General features: G+C 42.9%; 1 protein-coding gene across 2 annotated transcripts in view; it reads right to left on the bottom strand.

Annotated features, from left to right (window-relative positions):
• Window positions 1-26,595, bottom strand: part of Caln1 (calneuron 1) — a 467,294-nt gene that overhangs the window by 186,297 nt on the left and 254,402 nt on the right. The gene's annotated exons all lie outside the window — the stretch shown is intronic.

The following is a 26,595-nucleotide window of genomic DNA, read 5'->3' as shown; positions in this document are numbered from 1 at the left end:
GTTGTTATTGTTCACTTGAATCAAGCTTCTTAGGGAAGAGGAAACAATTGAGAAAATGCTCATAGGAGATAGGCCCATAGCCAAGCCTGTGAGACATTTTTTTTCTTGATTAATGATGTGAGAAAGTCTGCCCCACTGTTGGGGGTGCCACCCCTAGGAAGGTTGTCCTGGATGGGTATAAACACGCAGGCTAAGCAAGCCATGAGAAGCAAGCCAGTAAGCAGCACCCCTCCCTGGCCTCTGCTTCAGTGCCTATCTCCAGGCTCAGGTTCCTGCCCTGACTTCCCTTCAGGATGAACTATGATCCGAACATGTAAGCTGAAATAAAACCTTTCTTTCCCAAGTTGCTTTTGGTCATGGTGTTTTAATTACAGTAGTAGAAACCCTAAGACAGTATAATACACCAAACCAGGTCCCCTGGCATGTTCCAGGGAGGCACCCTACCTCTGAGCCAGACCCCTAGGCCCTCACTGGAGGATTCCAAATAGTCACTCTACAGCTGAGCCACGCCCCAACTCTAGCCCCTCACCTGGGGATTCTGTGCAAGGGCTCTATCATTGAGCAGCATTCCTAGCCTTTTTTTTTTTTTTTTTTTTGCTTTTTGTTTAGAGAAATGGCCTTTAACTCACAATGCTCCTGCCTCACCTCATGAATAACAGGCCTGCACTACCAAGGCCCACCACATAGATATCACAAGAAAGTGGCAATAATTAGTATATCTAATAATATACATTCCTACTCCTCTTTTGAAAAAAAAACAACCTGTAATTTTTTTTATTATTATTGTTGGTTGTCTCATGTAATGGAGCTCAGGGCTGGCTGAGACTTGTAATGGAGCTGAGAATGACATTAACTTCTGATCATCCCATCCCATTCCTCAAGTGTTAGGACCACATGTGTGTATGCCGTCATGCTCAGTTTATTCCGTGCGAGGGACAGACCCATGGCTTTGTGCATGCTACCAAAGAACTCTATTGACTGAGCTACATCCCTCAACCCTACCACAGGTCTTGATAACGTCATTTCCTCTTGTCCCTAACTCAATCTTGTGTTGCTTTATTCATACATACAAAACACTCATTCGCTTGTGTACACACACACACACACACACACACACACACACACAAGCTTAGGTGTGTAGCATCTAAGCTTGTGTGAACATGCTCTTTGATTTTCACAGTATAATGAAATTCCCAATGAGACATTTCTCAGTGCCCTTCCCCATCATTAAGCAATTCATGACTGTATTCTATCTAAATGCCCACCCAGCACCTCCCACGTATCATGACCACACCTCCCATCTGCTCCTCCTCTGTACCTCAAATTATTCAGCTGTATTTGACAGAAGTCACAATTCTGTCTTTGTACTCACACATCAACACGGTCGTTATATCTAAACATTTTAACTCCTTCAATACCTGTTGCAATTCTTTCTCATTTCTCCAATAGATAATTCCCTTTCTACCAAGTTCACTGGGATAATGCTTCCAAGAACCAACACTTGCATTTGGGATTATGGAATCACACAGCTGCCTCTGTGGTGATATTTTATTTGTGTTGAAATGTGATATTGTATTTGTATGTTAATAAATAAAGTTGCCTGGAGATCAGAGGTTAAATAGCCATAAAACAGAAGTATCAGGCAGTGGTAGCACATGCCCTTAATCCAATCACATGGCAGGCAGAGTCTCTGTGTGGTCAAGGACACAGCCAAATGTGGTGACACAAACCTTTAATCCCAGTACCAACCATAGAGACCTGGAGATCTATCTATATAGACAGGCAGTGATGAGGAAGTCATGTGGCTGGGCTTAGAGCCAATGAGAAGATAGAACAGGAAGACAATAAAAACACAGGTTAGATGGGAAGAAGCTCTCTCTGTGGAAGCTACTGCTGGTGGTAAGTTAAAGCTAGTCGTGGCTATTGCTCTGATCTCTTTGGCTATTACCTCTGTATTTGGCTCTGTGTTTCTTATTTAGTAAGACTGTTTAGAAATTCATTTACAAACCTCTATACCATCTTCCATGCAGTTTGGAGATTACTTCCCCCCCTCAAGCAAATTCAATACTGCTCTACAAACTTCAGTGATATTTTGACCTAAAACTAAGAAAAAAACACCTCAACATAACCAATGTCCAGTCCTGCTTCTCTCTCTTGTACCCTTACCATCCCCACCTTTACATAAAAAGCAATGTGTTGTTTCTCACAGTTCTAGGTACCTACTACTATGTCTCCTGGGGGATTGTCTTTCCCCATGGTCTACCTGGGGAACACTACCTTGTTCTCAGAGGAGCAGCTGCAATGCTCAGTTCTTGTTTCATTGGGCTCCAGTCATAGTTTGCATAACTACCACCAAACTGATTTAAGTAGGGTAAGAGACCAAATCCATTGAACAACTATTTCCTCTGAAATGAAACATTCCCTCCTAGAGGAAAACTCATTAAGATCAGGGGAAGTCAACAAAACTTACAATGTGCAGAAAGCCCCTAGAACTTACAAGACTCAAAAGGCCCCTCTCAATGTTAGATAACCAGTTACTATTCAGGGTTAGGGCATGTTTCCAAACTGCTCACCAAGTGCAGGGAGCTCATGAGATGAAGCTTTTATGAGTCATCACCCATGCTGGGTAGACTTTCAGGGGTGCAGCTGCCTTTGAGTCACCCATGCTCCTGTAAGTAATCCCAATAGACTCACTGGCTCACAAAAGTAGACTATAGGGGAACCATTTCTTTGGCTTGTCATCTGTGCTCTATTTGGGATGCATAGACATCTGTTCATATGTCACCAGGAAAAGTCACCCAACAAGGCTTGAGGCATCTATGTATAGCAATTGCCAGAACAGGTATTCAGTATGTGCTTGTAGAATGAATAAGTGATGGCCCTTGGTTGTTTTCCCTTTGTTCAGCTAAACATCACTAGGGCTTTTTTCATACTAGAGCTGATGCTAACCAAAAGATGCTGCCAAGTCAACTTCACAGGCCCAAGTGAACCCTCAGGGCATTGAGTGACCCTCAGCAAGTCATCAATGTTTAAACTGCCAATGCTACCAACAGCCCTCCACATCCTTACCTTATTAGCTCTAGTCAGTGAACGATACAAGGTAGTGTGCCAAAATTCAGACCCAGAAATTAATCTACTCTTGGGGTATCTGTGCATCCAAAGAGCACTCATTCAAAACCTAGGCCCAACGGCTAAGTGGGTATCATCATCATGATGTCAATAACTCAGTGCAGTTTGTCCAGGAACACATTTCCTCATAGGTGAAACTTCTGGGAGGGCCGGGGAGCTGTGGCAAGCCGGCGGGAAAGGGAAGATTAATCCACCAAATGAGGTGGGGCAGTCAATGAACTGCAGAGCGGAAATCAATTTTTCTCTCACCATTTGACAAGATAAAGGGAGCTGGAACTTCACCCTGGCTGGCACGTTCAGAATGTGCATACAAACAAATGAATTCACATGAGCCATTCAGATTAGCAAGTACTTCTAAATAGAAAATGCCCTGACGCTGGCCGAGACACAGAAAGGATGCTCCCGGGCATCAATAGGGTCTATCAAGATAGGAAGAGAAGAAAGAAGAAGGAAGGGGAGGAGGAAGAATGGGAATCTGAAGAAGAAGGGGAAGGAGGAGAAGGAAGAAAGGGGAAGATGGAAGTATGGTTAGGCAGGGAAAGAGGGAGGAGAAGGAGGAGGAAGAGGAGAAGGAGGAAGATAAAAATTGGGAAGGAAATGGAGAGGTGAGAATAGAGATGAGGGGGAGGGAAAGATGCAAGAGACGTGGGAAGAAGGAGTAAGAAGCACTGGGTTCCAACATTCCCTACATATGTATATAGACACAGCTCACGGTCACCGTCCTGGCTCATCCACGGTGAGCTCCGCCATTCATTACATCTTTGAGATTCAGCTCAAGGACACAGGTCTCTTTGTGTGCAGAGATCTTAAAACGTATCCAGCAGGCTAGACACTCACATCCCTGCTCATGGTCTAGTGGGCACTATTCTCTCCCACTTGGGAGACTAGCAAGGGAGACTGGCCTGATCATGCTTCTCAGCCTGGGGAAAGTAAAACTATGTTTGAAAAATCCACCTTTCCTCTAAGAGAAGAAGGACCACCTACTTCTCTACTTCCTGCAGAGGATCAGAGGAGCAAAGCACTGTGCATCTCAAGGATCCTCCGGGAGTTCTGGTCCCACTCACAACAGCACCAGGCAGCACGCACAAGTGGATGCTATTTTGAGTCAAAGGTACCATCAGAGCCAAGGCTGGCCAGCAGAAGTGATGCTTCTAAGATCTACCTTGGTCCAGGAAAAGACAAAACAAAACAAACCAAGCAGCTCATTTATCACTAACAAATCATGGTCTGTCTTAAGGAACTGGAGAGATGGCTTAGTAATTAAAGTGCTTACCTTACAAGCATGAGGAGGTGAGTTTGGGTTCCCAGAAAGCATGACAACCTGCCTATAATTCCAGCCTGGGAAAGTGAAGACGGGTGGTCCCCAGAGCAAGCTCAACACACCCTTGCACTCCCTGACATGCAAGAACAGTACGTGTGTGTGCATGAGCACACGTGCACACAGACACACACAGTAATCAAAATGGCAGTCTCATGGGCTGGGAAAGATGATTTAGTGGTGAAGAGCACCCACTGTTCTTCCGGAAGGCTTGACTTTTGAATTCAGCCAGCCCCAGTCAAATCAGGTGGCTCACCAACACCTGTGACTCCAGCTCCAGGGAATCTGACGCCCTCTTCTGGACTCTGGGAGCATCTTCAAGCACATGCACAAGCACACACACCCACACACAAATAAACAACGTTGGAAAACAAAATAAATCCTTGAAATGAATAAAATAACTCTTACCTGTATAGGTTTTGCTTAATCATTTAAAAGAGTAATAATAAGAAACTGGAGATAGTTGTTTGGCATTTTCTGAATGCCCAGTATATGAGTATTACATAAATTTATTTCAACTCTAACACTATAAAGAATTCTCCCAATTCACATCTTACTAGTGGTGAGTTAGGCAAGAAGTGGTTAAAAACAATGAATGGGGAAAAAATGCCCGAGAGATAGTACATGGCAGAGCAAGGGCTCAACTAGGAACCCCAGTATTTAACTCCACAGGAGGCCACACCCCTCTGCATCAGAGACCCCAGCACACCCTCTGGATAAGGTTCATATTGCTTTCAAGAATCTGAGAGTTATGCTTTCTTCTCTTAGCCCCAAGGAAAGGTTTTAATGAGAAATTGGGAAAGATGACCTTTGGGAATTTTAATGTAAATGGCCACTGTCTAAGAGCCACATGTTCCCCAGATTGCCACTCTGCCTGCAGTGAGCAATCTTTAGTCAGCCTCACAGATGGTCGGTTCCCAGAGGATCCAGGGCACTCACATACAACCTAGCACATGACTCCATTTTCTTCTCCCCAAAAAGGAATTGGTCTAACAAACAAGTCTAACCAGGACAGGCTCACCACAAACAGCCAGTACAGAGTATCCCCAAAGAAAAGTGTGAAGCAGTTCCTGGACCAGTTGCCCTTCATGAAATGTGACTGTTTCCATGCAGGTGTGTGCGTATGTGTATGGTATATGTGCATGTGGATGTGCACGCATGTGTGGAGACCAGAGACTGACTTCAATGGCCGTCCTCAATTGCTCTCCACCTTGTTTCTCTAAAACAGGTTCTCTCCCTGAGCCTGGAGCTCCCCAATTCTGCTAGATTGCCTGGGATCCTCTGGTCTCTGTCTCCCCAGGGTCAGGATTCCAGGTATATGCCATGGCTTGTTTTACACTGGTGCTAAGGATTTGAACTCAGATCCTTGTAGCGAGCCAACAGAGCCATCTTTCCAAACTATGCGGGGGGGGGGGGGGGGGACGGGGGGGGGACACGGGGGGGGGTTATTTATTTATTAGCATATATTATACAAAATAATAGAGTCACCCTGAGACTTTTCAGACACACATAACATGATTCTCTGTTGCCCTCCCCTTCCTCCTGCCGGTCTAGTTTCTCTTTCCAAATAGTCTCTCTCTACTTTTATGCCTTATTCTAAAAATCTAGAGTCCACACATGAGAGGGCCAGGAATCTAGATTTAAAAAAATAATAAGGCATGCAAACAGATGTGAAACTATCTAAGTCCAGCTTATTTTGTCTTACAAAGGATTCTTAATGGCAGTATTTTTAAAAATTGCACGTGAGGGGTACAGAGTATGTGCACACACATGTGTGGCGGTCAGTGGACAGCTGGCAGGGATTAGTTCTCCCCTCCATCAGGCTTGGTGGCTGGCACCTTTACCCACTGAACCATCTTACCAAGCTGGTTGTGAAATCTCTTCCTGAGCGATGGTTTTAAAGGAATCTTGACTAAGAAAGGAAACTCGGAAAGAATGGAGCTCACTTTCTCCAAGCTGGGCCTCGCTTTGGTAGCTTCCATTGATCTCGATCCACTTAGCAAGAGGTACAGGAAAGCCTGCCCAGCAGAGCACCACGTCTTCTGGACTCCTACCGCTCTGTGAGTCAAAGTAATGAACTTGAACTAGGGCAGGAAGCTGCGGGGGGCCAGGACTGTACAATGTTCATTAAGAACGGCCAGCTGAACATTCCAGGAAGATGGAAAATCATCATAAACTCTCTGGGGAAAATTAGGAAAGGAAAGGAATAGACCGATGCTGGTGGGCATTGATGGGTGATGAGGTGACAATGTAAAAGAAGGTGTAAAATGTGTGTCTGAGTATCCATTCCAATCCGTGAAACCCACCCAAGAAGGATAAATACACGCAGTCCTCATATTCCTATTCCAGGCTATAGAAGGTTACAAGCCACTACATAGGCAGAAGCAACTGAGGACCATGGTGGAGCCGTAAAATCATCCTACTTGATGCCCGAGGCTCCCCAGATGTCATCCTCAACAGTTTTCAGTAAATCTTTGAAGGGGGTGGAGCCTAACATGTGGCAAAGGGAAACAAGGTATGATGGTCAATCTTCATGGTCAACTTGATCTTACTTGAGGGACAGAGTCTTTAGTTGGCTTTTGGTTTAAGGGGATGTAATTGATGAGTTGTAAGGGGAAAGGCAGGGCAGCTGAGACCCACTTGGTTCTGGCAGCCTGAGTTTAAAGCTTCCTCACACTGAGGTAGACCAGGAGATAGATAAAGGATGGGACATGTAGCCAGGTTAGAACTTCCAAAGCCTATTCCCCAGTGACTGATCACCAGGCAGGCCTCAGCTCTTAAAGGCTCTGCAACATCCCCAAACAACCAAGTGTTAAAACATATGAGTCAATGGGGGCCATTTCATATCCAGACCACAACAAGGAGGGAATGCAGAACTGGATCCCAAGATAATCCAGGGTGAGCCGGTAATGTACAGAGTAGAAGCATGGGTCCTAGTACCCTTCTGTGGAGCGCTCTAAGCAGATGGAGTGGGCAGGAACTACCATGCAATGCATGTTGGGAGTTCTTTCTCTTTTATGTGTATATGGAGTGGGGGACAAGGCATGTCCATGTGGGGAGGTACACATGTGTGTGCAAATGCACATGCACAAATACATGTGAGTGTGAAGGGCAAAGGTTGACGTTGGGTGTCTTTGTTGATTGGTCCCTATCTTGTAAACTAAGGCAAGGACTCTCAACAGAGCATGCTGATTTGGTTAGGCAAGCTAGCTTTGGGCATCCCTGCCTCTGCCTACCAAGTGTTGGGATTATAAGCAGGTCGCTGTGCCTGTCCACCATTTCTGTGGGTGCTGGGACCAAACTGTGATCTTCCTGCATATGTGACAAGTGTATTACATGCTGAGCCCTCTCCCTAGCCCTTCTTCTGTTTTATATATTGCTTATCAATATATAAATCTTAACTTAGTACTTAATCATAACTCTTTTAAGTTATCAGATTTAAAGAACTGGTAAGTGGAAGGTGGAAGTAAAACTCTGTTGAGAGGGGTGTGTGTATGTGTGTGTGTTTGTGTGTGTGTACATCTGTGAGTATGTGTGTGCATGAGAGAGAGAGTGTGAGTGAGTGAGTGTGTGTGTGTGTGTGTGTGTGTGTGTGTGTGTGTGTGTGTGTGTGTGTGTTTTGGAGACAAAGTCTTATGGTGATATTTTATTTGTACTGAAATGTGATTTTATTTGTATGTTAATAAATAAAGTTGCCTGGGGGTCAGAGCTAATAGCAAGCCATAGCAGAAGCTGGGCGGTGGTGGTGCACACCTTTAATCCCAGCTCTTGGGAGGCAGAGCTAGGCAGATCTCTGTGTGTTCAAGGATACAGCCAACATGGAGACACACGCCTTTAATCTCAATACCAACCATAGAAGACCTAGAGGTCTGTACAGACAGGCAGTGACAAGGCAGTCATGTGGTTGGGTTTACAACCAATGAGAAGGCAGAACAGAAAATCTTTATAAAGACAAACACACAGGAAGCAGCTCTCTTGGCTGAAGAGGATAGCTGCAGAGTGAAGGGTAAGGCTCTTAGCTCTGACCTCTTGGCTTTCATCTTTGCTTTGGTTCTGTGTTTCTTATTGAATAAGACCGTTACTTCTACAAAGTCTCAATATGTAATTCAGGATAGCCTTTAACTCCCAATCCCCCTGCCTCGGCCTCCTGAGGGCTGGCATTACGGACATGTGTACCACATCCCAGCCAGCATTCTTTTATTGACTACTAACTAGCTGTCCCAAGCAACTATGCATACTACAACCCAACAGCTGGAGCATTCTAAAGCCAACATGAGAAGAAAAGATGGTCCATGATATAAACACACTCACCAATGGTCGGCCTACGGTAAGCCTCGTCTCCATGTTAACAGTTGAAAACAGAAATAACACAGGGTGCAATGCAAAAGAGAGGCAAGACACACTGAGTACGTGAATACAATAAAAATTAGCACCCCGATTACTCACTACCAGAGGAGAACTCTTAAACATTTTGATGCTGGGGGTGTAGCTTAGTTGGTAGAGTGCCTAATATATACAAAGCCCTTGGTTGCATCCCCAAAATCATGGGAACTGAGTGTGGTGGTAAGCTCTGTCATCCCGGCACTGTGGATTAGCATGTGACCTTAGAATCCAGCCTCTGCTCAGGTCACAATACCCACGGCAGCCCTCCCTCCTTTCATAGATACCACGCACGCGCACACACCCTACCCGGACACTGTCTGTGAATCTCCAGCTCAGAGACTTCCTAGGAAGTGAGTTGACATCAAAGTTGGTATTGGTGGCCATACATCCAGCTCCCGAGGCCCTTCCCTTCCTCCTGCCTGGGAATCAAAGAGCCTGGCTGTGGACTTCTGCTTTGAAACCGTCCCCATCCTCAGAGAATAGAAGAGCACATCTGCCATATAAACTTCGATCCCTCCCTTCAGAGACCCCGTCATGCTTTCTGTTTCTGATACTGGGGCCCAGACGCTTCTTAGAGCTCCCAGCACACTCCTGCCTGCCTGCCTGCCTGTCAACTGCATCAATAGCTTTCCTAAAAATACTACACTCCCCAGCAATCCATCTCAGCGTCCCTCTTGAGCCCCTGCCCCCATCCAACACCTAACACTCAGGAGGTAGAAGCAGGAGGATCAAGAGTTCAAGGTTATCTTTGGCTACACAGGGACTTTAAGGCTAGCCTGGGCTACTTGAGATCCTATCAGAAAGAAGGGAAGGAGGGGAAAGAGAAAAGAGAAAGGGAGAGAGGGTGAATGAGAAAGGAAGGGAGGGAGGGGAAGAAAATGAAATGAAACACAGAACAAAGAGGAGGAGATGTTTAGGGTCAGACTGTGCACAAGAGCATGTCTAGACACAGACGGCTGTAGTTAGTGGGACAGAGAAACAGACAGAGTGGAAGAAAAAGGGGCCTGGCTTCCATAAGGGGCACGGGAAGGGCACCATCAACACACTGGCCAAGCTAAGGTCTACTTAGTATCCAGTTAAGGTCTACTTAGTATCCACTGTCCGGAAATGCAACTTTTTTTTTTTTTTTCCGTTTTTCGAGACAGGGTTTCTCTGTGTAGCTTTGCACCTTTCCTGGAACTCACTTGGTTTCCCAGGCTGGCCTGGAACTCACAGAGATCCACCTGGCTCTGCCTCCCGAGTGCTGGGATTAAAGGCGTGAGCCATCACCGCCTGGCTGCAACTTCTAATTTAAATTAAAAAAAAAAAATACACAGACCCATTCTGTACTGGCCATTGTGCTAGACCCCGGGGACACTGCAGGGCACCGTGAGGGCATAGCTGTCATCCTTTAGAAACGAAGTTGGGAGGAGATACAACCGAGGATTCAAAACCACATCTCTGTTATAAAAAAAAAGAAAAAAGAAAAAAAGAAAAAGAAAAACGGCAGAGGCGCAAACAGGCTGTCTCAGACAGTGGCGTCTCCATGGTGTAACTCCTATGTGGGGTCCTCCAAACCTCCTTTCCGGGCAAGGGCCATGGCTGCGTTTGTGAAGTGCTTCTCCTGAAGGCATGTAGACCAGGTTCCCACACTCATGTGAAAATCCAGGCATTACGGTAATGGGGAAATGGAGACAGAAGGGTCCCTGGGGCTCATTGGCCAGCCAGTTTACCCGGCTTGGCAAGTGCCAGGCCAGAGAGACAGTGCCTTCACATTTTTTTTTGTTAATTGAATTGTGCTTGAGAAAGGGCACCCGAGAGTCTCTCCTTGCACACGTGAATGCACAACCACTTCACTTAAAGCTCACAGTTCTCCCGTCTCTCCTCCCAAGTGCAGGATGACAGACGTGCATCGCCACACCTGGCTTCACTGTGAGTTGTAAGGTCATTTGGATGAGTAAGCAGGCAAGAAAAGCTTTAAAAATAATTAAGGATGGAAATCTGTGTCTGGTGCTAAAATGTATTACGGAATTATCATAATGAAAAATGTCCTCAGGTAAGAATGGGTAGGAGATAACACTGGGCGGTTCAGAAATAAGCCGCAGCAAATACAGATAATGCAGCAAATAACTGAGTGTGTGTGTGTGGGTTGGGGTTCTTTCACAAATGGTCCTGGAAAGATAAGGATTTGGGAAGAAAAAAGAATTTTGCTCTTCACTGGATTTTATTATAAAATATTAAGAATATAAGCCACTCAGTATTATGAGGAAAGAAGATCATAAGTTCAAGGGCAATCTATTCAATTTAGTAAGACCCCATATCAAGATAGAAAAGTATAAAGAAGGCTAAAAATAGAGCTCACCACTAGTGAGTGCCCTTGCCTAGAGTCTCCCAGTGAGGGACTGGGGGTATGGCTCAGTGGTAGAGCACCTGCCTAGACTCCTCCAGTGAGGGGCTGGGGGTGTGGCTCAGTGGGAGAGCACCTGCCTAGAATCCCCTAGTGAGGGGCTGGGGGTGTGGCTCAGTGGTAGAGCACCAGCCTAAAATCCCCCAGTGAGGGGCTGGGGGTGTGGCTCAGTAGTAGAGCACCTGCCTAGCAAATACAAAGTCCCAATATCACCAGAAAAAAAATGCACAGAGGAATAAACCTTCACAATGCACTCTGCGTGTTAAATAATGACAAACTAAATTAAACATTTAGCAATAAGCGAGCGAGACACTATGCAGAGAAACTGGCAGTGGCATAGCGTTTTTCAATGCCAAAGGACTTCATTAGAAGATTAATATAAAGGATGAGATCAGATAATTCACAAAGGGAAAAACATAAACATGAAACACATGGAAAACATCCAAGTTCAATAATATGAAAATAAATGCAAATGAAAGCAATAATAAAAACATTTCCCCACACGCCCAGGAAGCTAAGATTTTATTTTTAAGTAAAGAGATGAAGGTGCCATTGCCTGAGCCTTCTCATGCTGCTGGGAATGGGCATTGGCAGGGCCTTTTTGACGGCCGTTCTGTTTGTAGCAAAACGTCTTCTCTAAAGTTCTTTTCCTTTGACTTGGTCATTCTTTTTCTGGAACCCATCCTAAGGAATGTGATTTAGAAATCTGAAAGAGTTCTACCCTGTGCTGTTCATCACAGCATTGTTTGTAATAGTGGGAAGATTGGGAAAGAATAAAGAACAGAAAATAAGAAATACGAGTTCAACCCAATACCAGAGACGAACATCAGTGGATCACCTTCCATTTTCCTATAAGCCCATACATTTAAAAATTAAAGTAACATTTTCCTACCCATTTATTTTATACTGCTCTTTTTATTACTTGCTTTGGGAGAGGTATATCTGGACCTATGGCCTCAGGCACGCTAGATTGATTACCTACTGCTGAGCTACCCCATCAGCCTCACTGGGAGAGTCTAGGCAGGTGCTCTGCCACTGATTCATACACCCAGCATCTTACCAAGGGACTTTATTCAAGTGTTCTACCACTGAGACATGGCCCAGTCCCTCAGTGAAGGATCCTGAGGCAAATAGTACACCACTGTCTACTCTTACTGTAGGACTCTAGCCAAGTTCTCTACCACTGAGCCACACACTTAGGCCTCTTTTCACATTTAAAATTTGAGACAGGATCTAATTAAGTTGCCCAAGATAGCCTTGAACTCACCCTGTGGTTTACTCTGACCTTGAAGTTGTGAACCTCCTACCTTACTTTCCAGAGTAGCTGAGGTCACAGGAGTGAGCTTCCAGGCTAACTTTATTTGCTATTGTAACATGAACTTCTCTCATGGTATTGAGTCCTCGTGTCCATTGGTTGTAAAGAAAACCTTCCTTTTCTCAATCAGTCAGTCCCGTGTTTTCAGAAATAGCATGTAATGTATTTGCAAGGAAAACAGCTATTTCTCCTCTGCCATGCCTCAGCATTCACATGAAATAATACCTGAGGTGTATTAGTTTTGCTCGGGAAAGTATTAGCTGAATCCTTGATGACTTCTCCCAGGGCCCATTGATTTTGAAATTGTACAGAAGTTGCCATTTGGTACCAACTTATATCACACAGGATGTTACACAACCGCCTTCCAAAGTGTTTGACGTGAAATTAGAATGGTAGAGAAAACGGCTCTTCCAGGAGAGACCTTGCACTATAACTGGATATAAAACCAAATCAGGCATTTTGGAGAGATGGCTGAGTTTGGTCAAGCGCCTGCCTTGCAACCTTGATGAACTGGGTTCAACTCCTAGAACCCATGTTAAAAAAAAAAGATGATAATCCTGGTGTGGGACATATACTTGAAATAACAGCTCCAGAGAAGGCAGGCACATCCTTGGGGCTCACAGCCAGCCAGCCTAGCTTACCTGGAGGACTCCCAGGCTGGTGAGAGAGACCCTGTCTCAAAATCACAAGACCACTAGCACTAGAGGAATGAGACCCAAGGTTGACCTCTGGCCTCTACACATAAACATGGGGGATGCGGGGAGGGAGGAGAAGGAGAACAATCAAAAGAAAAACGTAGTGCAAGAAAGCTGTCATCTCCGTGAAGAACCCACAAACGGAAAACGGGCAGCTCCTAGTCCCAGCGGTCAGGATAGGAGTTAGAATCACCTTGAAACTAAGTACTTGAGCTTTTAAATTTGGACTTAAGCATCATACTTCCTGGCTTTTGAATATCCAATTTTCAATGTATTTTTAAACCAATAAAAGAGAAGTAGATTAGGCAGTTCAAAGAAATCCTTTTAGGAAGAGCTAGCTAGTCACTTGAAAGTCTTTAGGGGCTGGAGAGCTGGCTCAGTGGCTGGGTAAGAGCATTCACTGGCTGCTCTTGCTAGGACCCACATTCAGTTCCTGGCACCCATGGTGGGCAGCTCACAAACACTGTAACTCCAGGTCCAGGAGATCTGATGCTCTCTTTTTATCTTCATGGGCACCTGTACTCACATATATTTACACTTACTTACTTACTTACACACACACATACACACACACACACACACACACACACACACACACACACACACACACACCACAAAGTAAATCCTTTATATTAAAAAGAAAAAGTCTTTACCTAGAAAATAAACAAAGCACTCTTTGGAATGTCAGGGAATCTGTAATATTTCTCTCTCTCTCTCTCTGGTGTGTGTGTGTGTGTGTGTGTGTGTGTGTGTGTGTGTGTGTTTATATTTTTTCAAGGTTTACAACCTCTGTGATGTTTAGTCTTCATTGTGAATTTGATAAATACATCCCCCCCCCAAAGTGTGCTGTATTAATGCCCTGGACATTTCTTAAACCTATCTTTTCTTTCCTCCCTTTATCAACATTTCCCTCTCTCCCTCCTCCTTTCTGTCTTTCTAACCCGCTTCTCTTTCATTCTCTTCACTTCCTCTCCTTTCATTCCTTCTGCTTTAGGCAGGTCTCACTGAAACAATATGAACACAAATCCCACTACATTGTTTCTTAAATAGTGCCACCCCGGCAGCCAAGCTTTTCCAGAGACAGACCTGGGCTGCATAGACCTTCTCTAGGGAAGCGGAAGGAAGTGGGGTGGGGATGGGAAGAGAAGAAAAGGGACAGGATGCAGAGAAGAGAGATGGAGGGAGACAAGAAGAGGAAGAAAGGAAGAAAGGGGGAGACAGAGGGGAGGGAGGGAGAGGGGAGCAAGGGAGGCGGTTCATCAAGAAAAAGCCCTTGTATAAATCAGGCCTTGGGTCTCATCCACAGAATCCCTGTAACAGCTACAGGCAATGGCACACGTTAGAACCCCCGCGCTCCTACAATGAGATGGAGGCATGGACAGGAGCATCACTCAGAAAACATGAGTCAGCTGGTCTGAAATCCTCAGAGGGGCACAAACAACAAGAGAGACCCCGGCTCCACAGGGTGGAAGGAGAGAACCACCTCTTAAGTAGGTCTCTGAGTTCCATATATGTGCACCTGCACAAATACAACAACATGATGATGATGACGATATTGATGATGATGATGATGATGATGATGATGATGATACAGACAGAGAGAGGAAGTGAGAGAGAAGGAAGCAAGGAGGGAAGGCAGGCAGGAAAGCATTTTAGGCACATCATAATCAAATTGTTAAAAAGCAAAGTTGATGAGAAAAGTCTAGACAGCCCACAAGGGAGAAAGGATGTATTTCCAACATGGAAGGAACAGTTTAAAAAACTTCAGATCTCTCCCCATAAAACATAGAAGACAGAAGAAAATGGAATAGCATTTTTTTAAAAATGCCTGCAGAAAAATTCTCAACCCAGAATTCTAGATCCAGTGAAAACAGCCGTCTAAAACCAAGATGAGATCAAGATATTTTCAGGTGAAAAAGTAGGGTCCACAGGAATTCTTTGCCAACAGGGTTGCTGTTAAAGAATTGTTTTAAAAGGATATTCTTCAGAAAGAGAGAAACTGATATCAAAAGGAAACATCCATTGGAAATGGTCAGTACTATTATCTCATTAAAAATATATCCAATTTGGGCACTGGGATGATGGCATCTTTAGCAAACTGCTTACCAGGTAGGTATAAGGACCTGAGTTCAATACCCAGAACCCTAGCATAGAGTAAAATAGTTGTATGTTATCTAGGATTACTGATATCCTCCTTTAATCCCAACACTTGAGAGGCAGAGGCAGGTGGATCATTGTGAGTTCAAGGTCAGTCTCAACTACATAGCAAGTTCCAGGTCCACAAAGACTATACTTGAGACCCTCAACAAAACCACAACAAAAAGACAAGTGTGGTGGTATGTGCTTGTAATCCTAGCATGAGAGGCAGAAATGGGTGATCCATGGATCTCCCTAGCTAAATACCAATGAGAGGTCCTGTCTTTAAAACATGGTGGACAACATTTGAGGAATTAAACCTGAGGTTGTTCTCTGACCTTCACATATACAGGCACACACACACACACACACACACACACACACACACGGAGAGGATTATTCCATTGTCTGATGAGATTTGTAATACAGATACATTATAATAAATTATATACACCAGGCAAGAAAAAAGGCAATGGACTCACTGTTAACATAACACAAAACCTCCCAAAGAGGAAAGACTCTCTTACCCTCAATAGTCCTATTAAAGAAATTGCACGGATCTCTGTGAGTTCGAGGCCAGCCTGGGCTACCAAGTGAGTTCCAGGAAAGGCGCAAAGCTACACAGAGAAACCCTGTCTCGAAAAACCAAAAAAAAAAAAAAAAAAGAAAAGAAAAGAAAAGAAATTGCAGACAGACGCAAACAGATCTCTGTGAGTTCTAGGCCAGTCTGGTCTACATAATGAGTTCCAGGACACTCAGAGCTATATAGTGACAGCCTGTCCTCATAAAAACAAAAACCAAAAATACCATCATAATTGAAAACATTGAAAATAATCTTGAGAACCAGCAAGAAGATTCAGTGGATAAAGGTGTGATGAGCTCAATTCCATCCTGGGACCCACATGGTAGAAGAAGAGAACCAACTCCTGAAAGTTGTCCTCTGAGATACCTCTACCTATGCCCTCCCCCAATGTATGTATGCACACACACATACATACAAATAAGTAAATAAACAAAATTTAACAGAAAAATAAATGATTAAATCTTGGGCCCCAGATGGCTTCATTAGCAAACTTTGCCAAACACATGGTTTTTTTTCCTTTCATGCATTTTTCCTCATTTGTAAATAAGGCCAATTCTACACAATCTCCTCTAATAAATTTTAAAAAGAGGAAAAAATACTCCTGGTTTATTTGCCAAAACTTACATCACCATGGTTACAAACCAAAGAACTGTACCAAAAAAAAAAAGACAATAACAAAAATAAAAATAGAATCAAATATTCTTCATGAACTTAGGGGAAAAAAAGGTGAATGGATTTTCTTTTTATAACTTCTGCATGATGTAGATGTCGTCATACATACATGAATCTATACTATGTTACTCACAGAACAATGTACTCGTGTTATATAGCAATTTCCTCTGAATTGAAACCTTCCATCCTAAACAGAAGCTCTTCAATATTCAGGAAGTTCTAAAGGGTGCCCAGGAAGTAAACAACTCACAAGTCTCAGGAAATCCCAGAAACGTACCATATTCACAAGACCCTCCCTCCCCAAGGTTATGCGAGCAATAAGGACTGCTGAGGAGACTCTTCAACATGTCAAGCTGCCTGCAAGTCATGAGGAGAGCTCCAGGTTTGCAGCTTTTGTGAGTCATACCACGGGCTGGAATGAGTTTTCAGTGATGTAGCTGTCTTTCATTTCTGCTCCTGTAAGTCACCCTCACCTTTGCTCACAGAAGTAACTCCAATAAGTTCATTGGTTCACTGAGTTGGACACAGTGATATCATTGCTCTGATCTATTTCTGGTTCCCTATGTGGGGTGAGTAGATATTTGCTCACATCACTCCAGAAGCAGTGTCACACAATCCATTAATTGTGCTATATCTTTTTGGTTTTCACTTGTTTATTTTTTTGTTTGGCTGATTAGTTGCTACAAGGCCTTTCCATGGCTGGTTTTGAAGTCCTTGTATTCCCCAGAGTGACCTCAAACTTGCGGTGATCCTCCTCAGCCTCAACCTCCTGAGTTCTGAGATCACAAGTGTGCACCACCACTCCAGGTCCACACGTTATTTTAAAAATTATAATTATTAGAAGAGGAGGTGAGAAGTATGTAAGAGCTGGAAAATAGGAGGAGAACCATGAAATGCTGTCTTCTACACATGCCATGGTCATTTCACTCATGGACTTACAGAAGCTATGTTAACTCAAAGATCAAGCCAACAAGATCAGCCAACATTCTCGCAGGCAGCACTAACTGAACAGTGGCTTGTAAGAAGTGAACAAACCAACCAACCCCAAGAGGACATAAAGGGAGGACGGGAATGAACTGAGGGATGTCCAAGGGGAGAAGAAAGGGGAAGCTGACAGTATGAGAGTCAATTTTATATGTATAAGGAATTGTCAATAAGTAAAATACTTTTTAATTTATTAAACATGCAATTTTCTATCTCCTACAGCCTGAAGGGACCAGCTTAAATGTCTGCAAAAACTATGTGACTGCCTTTGCAAATGGTACAGAGTGTGATGCAATATAAGGGAAAGGAATTTATGACAACTAGGAACCTTTCTCACTCCTTAAAAGGGGGATGAGATATACTATTGGACATTGTCCTGTAAAGAAGTGTGGTGTGGCCCCCAGCTTGCAGCTTGGAGGGAATACCAGGAGAATTTCAGAATTCTTTACTTACCTTTTAATTTACTTTCCTACTTTATCTATCTATCTATCTACCTACCTATCTATCTATTAATCTATCTATCTACCTATCTATCTATTTATCTATCTATCTACCTATCTATTAACCTATCTATCTATCTATCTATCTATCTATCTATCTATCTATCTATCTATCTATTAATCTATCTATCTATCTATCTATCTATCTATCTATCTATCTATCTATCTATTTACTTATTATCGTATACCATAGTGCATGTGTGGAGGTCAGAGGACAACTCTTAGGACATCTCTCCTTCCACCATGTGGATCTAAACCAAGTCATCCAGCTTAGCAGCAAGTACTTCCGCCCACTGAGCTATCTCACTGGCTTCTCCTTCCACTAAATGAACCAGCAAAGAATGTGTACTACTTCTAGACCCATCATGAGAGTTCGCAAAGCTATGTCATCTCACTCATGTACCTGGTGGCTGAAAAGAAAAAAGAAAAAAGGACTAACTTGGATAACATAGTTGAATGCATACTGTAACACTCCATAGAGCTTCTATGGGTGAAGTGAAGGCATGCCTCCTTGTGCCAGCCAGTAAGAGAAAAGAGTCTTTCTCTGTGAAGAGTCTGTGACCCTTCAAGGTGCGATGGAACTCCTTGAGCAGAAATATACTCAGAATATACTATGGCAACACAAAACTGATTGCTTTTGGTGGGTGCATCTTAGCTGGATGGAACGCTGGAAATGACTCTACTGTAGTGTAAGTCACCCAGTTACTTGGTAAGGGTTCAGAGCCTGCTTCTTGTAACATGCTATGATGATATAATCCCACTGGAAACTGTGTATTTTACAACAAATATTATTTAACGCACACTGGATATTTGTTAAATGTTGCAATCTAATCTTTTAAGCCAAACTCATCTTTTTCATCTCCCATGACCCAGGATCCTCATCTTCCCTATGTGAAATTTCTCAGTCTTTAAGTTCCTCGCAAATTCATCTTTGAAAAGAAAAACAAAATCTCAGCCTCATTTATTTTTCAGCACTTGGGATTGCACCAGGACCATGTTCATGATAGGCAAGCACCCTAGTGATGAACCACATGCTCAACCCCACTCAGGGATTCTAGGCAGATGGTCTGTCACTAATCCATTCTCCCAGCTTCTCACTGGTGGATTCCAACTAGGCACTCTAGCATTCTAGCATTGAGTAGTGCCCTTATCTCCTTACTGGAGAATTCTAGGCAAGGGCTATACTGCTGATCCATCCCCACTATTGGAGTTTGAATAAGAATGGCCCCCATAGGCTCATATATTTGAGTGCTACTATTTGAAAGGATTAGGAGGATTAGGAGGTACAGCCTTGTTGGAGAAGTGTGTCACTAGAGGTGGACTTTGAGGTTTCAAAATGCTCATACCAGGCACAGTTCTCTCTCTCTCTCTCTCTCTCTCTCTCTCTCTCTCTCTCTCTCTCTCTCTCTCTCTCTCTCTCTCTCTCTCCCTCCCTCCCTCCCTCCCTCCCTGCCTCCCTACAGATCAGGATGTAGCTTTCAGCCACTGCTCTAGCACTATGTATTCTGCCATCACTGTGATGACAATGGACTAAACCTCTAAAACTGTAAGCAAGCCCCCATATAAATGCTTTCTTTCATAAGAGTGCTTTGGTCATGGTGTCTCTTCACAGCAATAGAACAGTGACTAAGACATACCCCACTGTCCAGTCCTCTGTGCCTTATTCCTGTGTGATGTTAAGAACACTATTGAGCAGAAACGTGTCTGGTTCCCATTAGTTCATTGAAAGACTTTATCATTTGTGCATTTGGAATCTAAAGAAAACAGAGATCACCCTCTACTCACCAGTCCACCAGTCCCATACATCCTGGCCAGGTATCCAAATCTTAATCTTATGCCTGATGCCCATTCCTACTGTAGTCCAGTCTGTTCTTGTCTGGAAGTGTTATTGGTCAAGGGCTTATGGTTCAGAAAACACTGCCTTTATGGCAGGGGCTTTGATTCATTGACCACTGATGGAATCTAGAATTTGTATAACCCTGGAAGCCATTGAACTCTTACCTCTTGTGAAAGTCTTCAAATAGGAAACAGGGACAAAGTGCATCCAAAGAACGCATGCTGCCCTATTAGAGGTGGCATCCTTGATTCCATCTTGATGGTCAACTTGAGTGAACTTGGAATCAGCTAAGTACCTCACTTCTATTGGGTCTGTCAGGGCATTCCCAAGAAGCATTAACTAGGGAGAAGACACTCGTCAGAGTTGGCAGCATTTCCAGCAGAGAAAATCAGTGCTACTTTGCCTACCTTTACTCCTTGCTGCTAAGTGCATCTACCCTACTGTTGCCGCCATCGCCGCCGCCACTGCCACCACCACCACTACTACTACTATAATATCAAAACCCAAAGTATTCAGCCTTCATACATGGCCTGGAATGTCAGCAGCTCTCTAGGGCACCTCCAGGCCTTCAGGGCCAGGTTGAGACTGTTGAGACCTCCAACCTCATGGACCAATCAGCAACTAGTTTTTCTGTATCATTAATATGTAGGCAAAAAAAAAAAAAGTCAGGTGGTGGTGATGCATGCCTTTAATCCCAGCACTTGGGAAGTAGAGGCAGGTGGATCTTTGTGAGTTCAAAGCCAGTCTGGTCTACAGAATGAGTTCCAGGATAGGCACCAAAGCTACACAGAGAAACCCGGTCTCAAAAAAAAAAATGTAGGCAACCACTATTGGACAGCCCAGCCTGTATTGTATAAACAAGTCTAATAAATCACCTTTTCTAATATATATATACACACACACTCGCTTGACCTTGAGGGACAGTAGTGTAAATCTACATATCAACAAAGCTTTCTCTTAGGCCTGTTCCTCAAGGTTCTGGTCCTCTAGAACAGTGGTTCTCAACCTGAGGGTCATGAGCCTTTTAGGTGTCAAACTACCCTTTCATAGGGTATGCATATCAGATATCCTGCATATCAGATATTTATGTTATGATTAATAGCAATAGAAAAGATACAGTTATGAAATAGCAACAAAAGAATTTTATGGTTGGAGGTCACCACAACATGAGAAACTGTATTAAAGGATAGGGTTGCAGCATTAAGAAGGTTAAGAACCACTGCTCTAGAAAACCCCGTACTGTCCAAAGAGCAAAAAAGGACCCACCCTTGACCAAGGTCTAAGTATAAATGATGGAGGAGACAATTACTTCTTTTGTTTTGACAGACTATCTCCGACAGACAGTCTTAGGTGAATGCACTCTGGTGACAGGACCCTTACAACTACGAATCCACATCAGATCTGGTGGCTGTCATTTGTACCTGTGCTGGAAAAAAAAATCAACCCTTTCCCATCAGCCTTTGCTCTTACTATTGTAAGGTTGGGAGTTGGCACAAGTTCAAGACATTACCACTGTGTGTGTTTTCTCACCTCTTGGAGTCAGCCTCATCAACCCAACCCATCAGGGATTTTTCAGATCCTCATTTCATCATGCAATAACTTCAACAGACTACTGCTCATAATTCTGAACAAAATAAAACTGGCAACCAAGCCAACCAAGCCCCAGGGATGTTACAAGAAGGCTTCCCTTGGGCATAACCAATTATAGCCATGCATGACTGGATCTCACTTTGTAGACAGACAAACTGTCTGATTTTTAACAAGGGCTCAAATCTTTGATGGCAACAGTACTGGGATGACAGAACCCTTAGGTTCAATGAAGGTGTCAGAAGGTGAGTGTGGCCTAAGGCATGGGGTTTTGATTTTCTTGGAGTCTGATGACCCATGATGAATCTTGGGATAATGAGCACTAGTGGGGAATAGAAGTGGGAGGTTCTCAGGAACAGAGGTACTCAGGATGGTCCAGCATTATCTCTATCATTCATCTATCTATCTATCTATCTATCTATCTATCTATCTATCTATCTATCTATCATCAATCATCTATCTACCTATCATCTATTATTTATCTATTATCTATATATCTATCATTTATCTACTTACATACACACCTATCAGCTATTTATCTATCATCTATCTACCCACCTATTTATCATCTATCTATCTACTATCTAGCTATATATCTGTGTATTAGCTATTTGTCTTAATTACTTTTCTATTGCTGAGATAAAACACTACAACTAAGGCAACTTAGAACAGAAAGCATTTATAGATGTTCACATGCATTAGAATTAAATTAGTCCTGTATCTATTAACCTGCACAAAAATTAGAACCAAGTGGATCCAAGGCCTCAATTTGAAACCTGAAACACTAAAATACCTCAAAAAGTGTTCATCATCCTTCACAATTAGGGAAGTGCAAATTAAAATAACTTTGAGATTTCATCTTACCACTGTCATAATGGCAAGGATCAACAAGCCATTGACAAATGCTGGTGAGGAACCCTCATTCCTTGTTGGTGGGGATGCAAATCAGTATGGAGAATCCTCAAAAAACTAAAGATAAATCCACTGTATGACCCAGGTATACCACTCCTTGGCGCATGCCCAAAGAGTTCAACACCCTGCTGCACAGATACTGGATCAGCAATGTTCATTCCTGCTTTATTCACAATAGCCAAAAAATAAAATAAATATCCTTCAACAAGTGAGTAGACGATTAAAATATGGCACATATACACAACAGAATACTATTCAGCTATAAATAAAATCTGCAGGTAAATGAACTGAATTGCAAAAGATTATATTGAATGAGATAACCAGGTTCCAGAAAGGCAAACAATGTATGTTCTCTGAACTGTGGTTCTTAGCTCCAAATCCTCATCTGTGAGCATGCAACATGGAGCAACCACAGAAACCAGGAAACTACAAAGGGATTGTAGATGTGAGGGCCTTGAAGGGGGAATATCAGGATACAATTGATATGAAGTGAAAAATAAAAAATGGGTAGGGGGCTCCAACTTTGAATGAGAAAAGGAGGGCAACGCAGAAGGAGAAGGAGTGATGAGCGACAAGTAACACCAAGGTTGTTTGATAAAAGTGCAAAGAATCATATTTTGTATTGGCCTAAAATCATATAACACATATATGTTATATAGTATATTATATATATTGTATATTGTATGTTATATATTATATATGTATATATACACAATATATTGTATATTATATATTGTATGTTATATATATTGTGTATATATGTATGTTGTATATAGATATTGTGTATATATATGTGTATGTATATATATATATATTTTTTTTTTTTTAAATGGAAGTTGAGCCATTCTTGACAAGAGCCACAGATTAACAAAAACACCAGTACCAGAAACAAGAAACCTCCTTCTGAATGGCTGGTCATGGTAGTTCAGATAACTCCCAAAACAGTACAGATTACCCATGTAGCCCTTGGTTTCCTATCAGAGTGTGGGACCCTATTGCTGAAGACACTACACACTTAGGACACAGGACTCATGATTTGAGCTGGATCTGACTTGAAAGCCTCTTTCCTGCCACCCAGTCTCTAGGGTAATGGAAAGTAGTATGCAAGCTGCCTAGGGAAGGAAGCAATGAAACAGTTCTATTCAGCTGAACCATGGCAATGACTAGCAAGACAAGATATTCATAAAGATGCAAGAGTGGTACCCGGATGTTGGTGATAGCCAACAGCTATCTAATAGGACTTAAGGCCTACTCAACAGGAGCAAAATCATACCTGATACTGAAAAACCTAGCCACTACCTGGGGCTAGTGAAGTCATGGACCCCATAAAAGAACCTACTACCACCATTTTGCTAGACCTGCATTAATTCCTAACTACATTCTAAATCTTATCCTTATAGCCACAGATAAGTGTGGCTACCACCCCTCTAGCATCTATCCATCTAAAATCTATCCATTTATCTATCAACTATATGTCTATCTTTCAGATGAAAGTCCATCCATCCATTCATTCATCCATCTACCTGCCCACTCACCTACTCCCCTACCTACCTGTATCAGGCAGAGGCATCGCAATACTAAGACATCAACTCTTCTAAATACTGATTGGGCAGGTGACAGTATTCTAAGAAAATTGAGTGTCTGATTCACTCTTATTTATAGAGTCTTATTTTATAGGATAAGAAAATTGGGCATACCATAGCTAAGAGCCCTGAACAGAGAGCTATATACATAATTACACTCAGGTAAAATTGGTCAGAAACTGGAGTTGCTTCATTAGGTTTTTATAGAGAAATGGAGAGTCAGAAAAAAAAAAAAAACAAGAATAAAATGCAATCACGTCTTCACATCCCAGAACCAAGATGGATTCCATAATACTTTCATAGTTCTTCTAAGATCCCAGAGAAATATTTTGTAAATAAAAAAGTATATCAGAAACTGGTCAATAAATTTTAAGGCTACTTTTCTAAGGAGGAGCCCATATGTGTTGCATGTTATGATTTTTCTTTGTTTGAAACAAAGTCTCATGTAGCCCCAGCCCAGCCTTGAACTCCGTGTATCTGAGGATGACCTTGAACTTCTGATACTCCTGCTTCCTTCCTTCAAGTTCTGGGATCATAGGTATACACAGCATACCTAGTTGCTGCTCTGTTGTGTGTTATGGCTCTGCCATAGGTAGTCAATGGAGACTACCTACATAGACTCTCAGCTCACCATCTCCTACCTCCTTCATCTGCATAAAATGAACTAGAAGTGAAGATCAAGAAAAGTCAGCTAATTGTGTCCTGTCTTACAAACTTTATGGAATATTTTTATTTTTCAAAACATGAATTCTTCCATTTGTCTCTGCTTCTATAAGCATTGAGTATTAGGTACTATTTATGTGTTTAGCTCCCCCATTAGACAATGAGTTGAATAAGACTAATGCAGTAATCTCACTATCAGTAACCAATTTGTGTTCACATGTTTATGTGTAAATAGCATTGTGAATTAAACCTCAGTCATCATTCTCTGTTGAAAAGGACAAGGGTGAGAAGAATAGTCATTTTCCTGTGTGTTCGAAGATGTATGTCCTGTATATCTCCATCAGGGAAAAGCCTAAAAATATGCATGACATACACTTATTCACAAGTTAAACATACACACTACTTGTCAAATATCAGCAAAACTCATTTTAAAATTAATTCTAAATGGAAAATAGTTAAGGGGGAAACTCTAGTATTTTCTACATGGTACCCCCAATGAACTTTTTCTTATACTCACCATTGTGAATCCTGGTGGTATAGAACATGATGAGGTTCAAGGGATGGTGAAATGCTGGACTGTAATCATGGCTTAATGAAGTCATTTGTTTTTAGCCTCACTTTCCCATATCTGAATACTATACTAATAACACTTCATAGGGCTGGGGGCATGGCTCAATAGTTAGAGCCCCTGCCTAGAGTCCCCCAGTGAGGGGCTAGGAGTGTGGCTCAGTGGTAGAGCACCTGTCTAAAATCTCCCAGTGAGGGACTGGGGTGTGGCTCAGTGGTAGAGAACCTGGCTAGAATCCCCCAGTGAGGGGCTTGGGGTGTGGCTCAGTGGTAGAGCACTTGCCTAGAATTCCTCAGTGAGGGGCCGGGGTGTGACTGAGTAGTAAAGCACTTGCTTAACATGCATAAGGCCTTGGGCTCCACTGTTAGTACTCTGGGGTGGGGAGTGGAGGAATAACATTAACAAAGATATTCACTTAGCTACCACACATAAGATGATTAAGAAAAGAGAGCCCTTCCCCACCATGATACACATGCAAGATAAAAAGATCACTCATATCACAGTGAATGTACTGACTGATGACTGAGGAAAAGCCAGAGGAAACAGGCATAGTGAAAAGTCTCAACAGTACCCTCATCTACCCATGCCCTCCCTACATTCCCAGAAGGCTTAGTTTGCATGGCTCAGCCTACCCACCAACCCATCCAGGTGAGTGTCCCAGAACCTCACCTACCTATGCTGTATCTGCACTCTCTAGTTCAGGCTGTGCAGCCTGGACACCAGTAAAGCCAGGTGAGAGCTCCAGAGCCTCTACCCACATTATCCCCATACTCCTAAGCCAGACACAATTGGTGATGCTTCTGCTCCAGCCCAGCCAGACCCAGCCCTAACTCACATTTGCATGCTTTCTCAGTCACCATTAAATTGGAATCACTCTCCCCTCCCAATCAGAAATCAACAGGGGCTGTCTGAGGGTCTGACCTGCCAAATCTCTGTACTTGATCTGAAATCAACCAAGCTTGGGTAACTGCAAAAACAGAGCCAAACTTCAACTCAATGAAGGCAGGCTAAAATCTCATCAGATACACGACCTATAAAAGAAGTCCACGTACTCAGAATGTGTTACCAAAACACAAACAATATGAAAGGCCATGACAATAAAAAGCACTAGTCCTGTTGAAATGTTCTCCAGGATATAGAATCTTAAAGAATAATCATAAACATGATCAAAGAATCCAAGGGGTTTAAAGAGGACATGAACAAATACCCCCATGAATTTAAAGAGGGTATGAACAATTCCTGAGTGAACAAACTCCATGAAGACATGCCTACATGGCTGAATGAAATGATGGAGACAATTCAAGGTTTGACAAAGCAAATTCAGCAAAGAGAAGGACGAAAGAA

The sequence above is a fragment of the Peromyscus maniculatus genome, chromosome 23 (genome assembly GCF_049852395.1).
Source record: "Peromyscus maniculatus bairdii isolate BWxNUB_F1_BW_parent chromosome 23, HU_Pman_BW_mat_3.1, whole genome shotgun sequence".
Lineage (NCBI taxonomy): Eukaryota > Metazoa > Chordata > Mammalia > Rodentia > Cricetidae > Peromyscus > Peromyscus maniculatus.
This window is presented reverse-complemented; position numbering and strand designations above follow the sequence as displayed.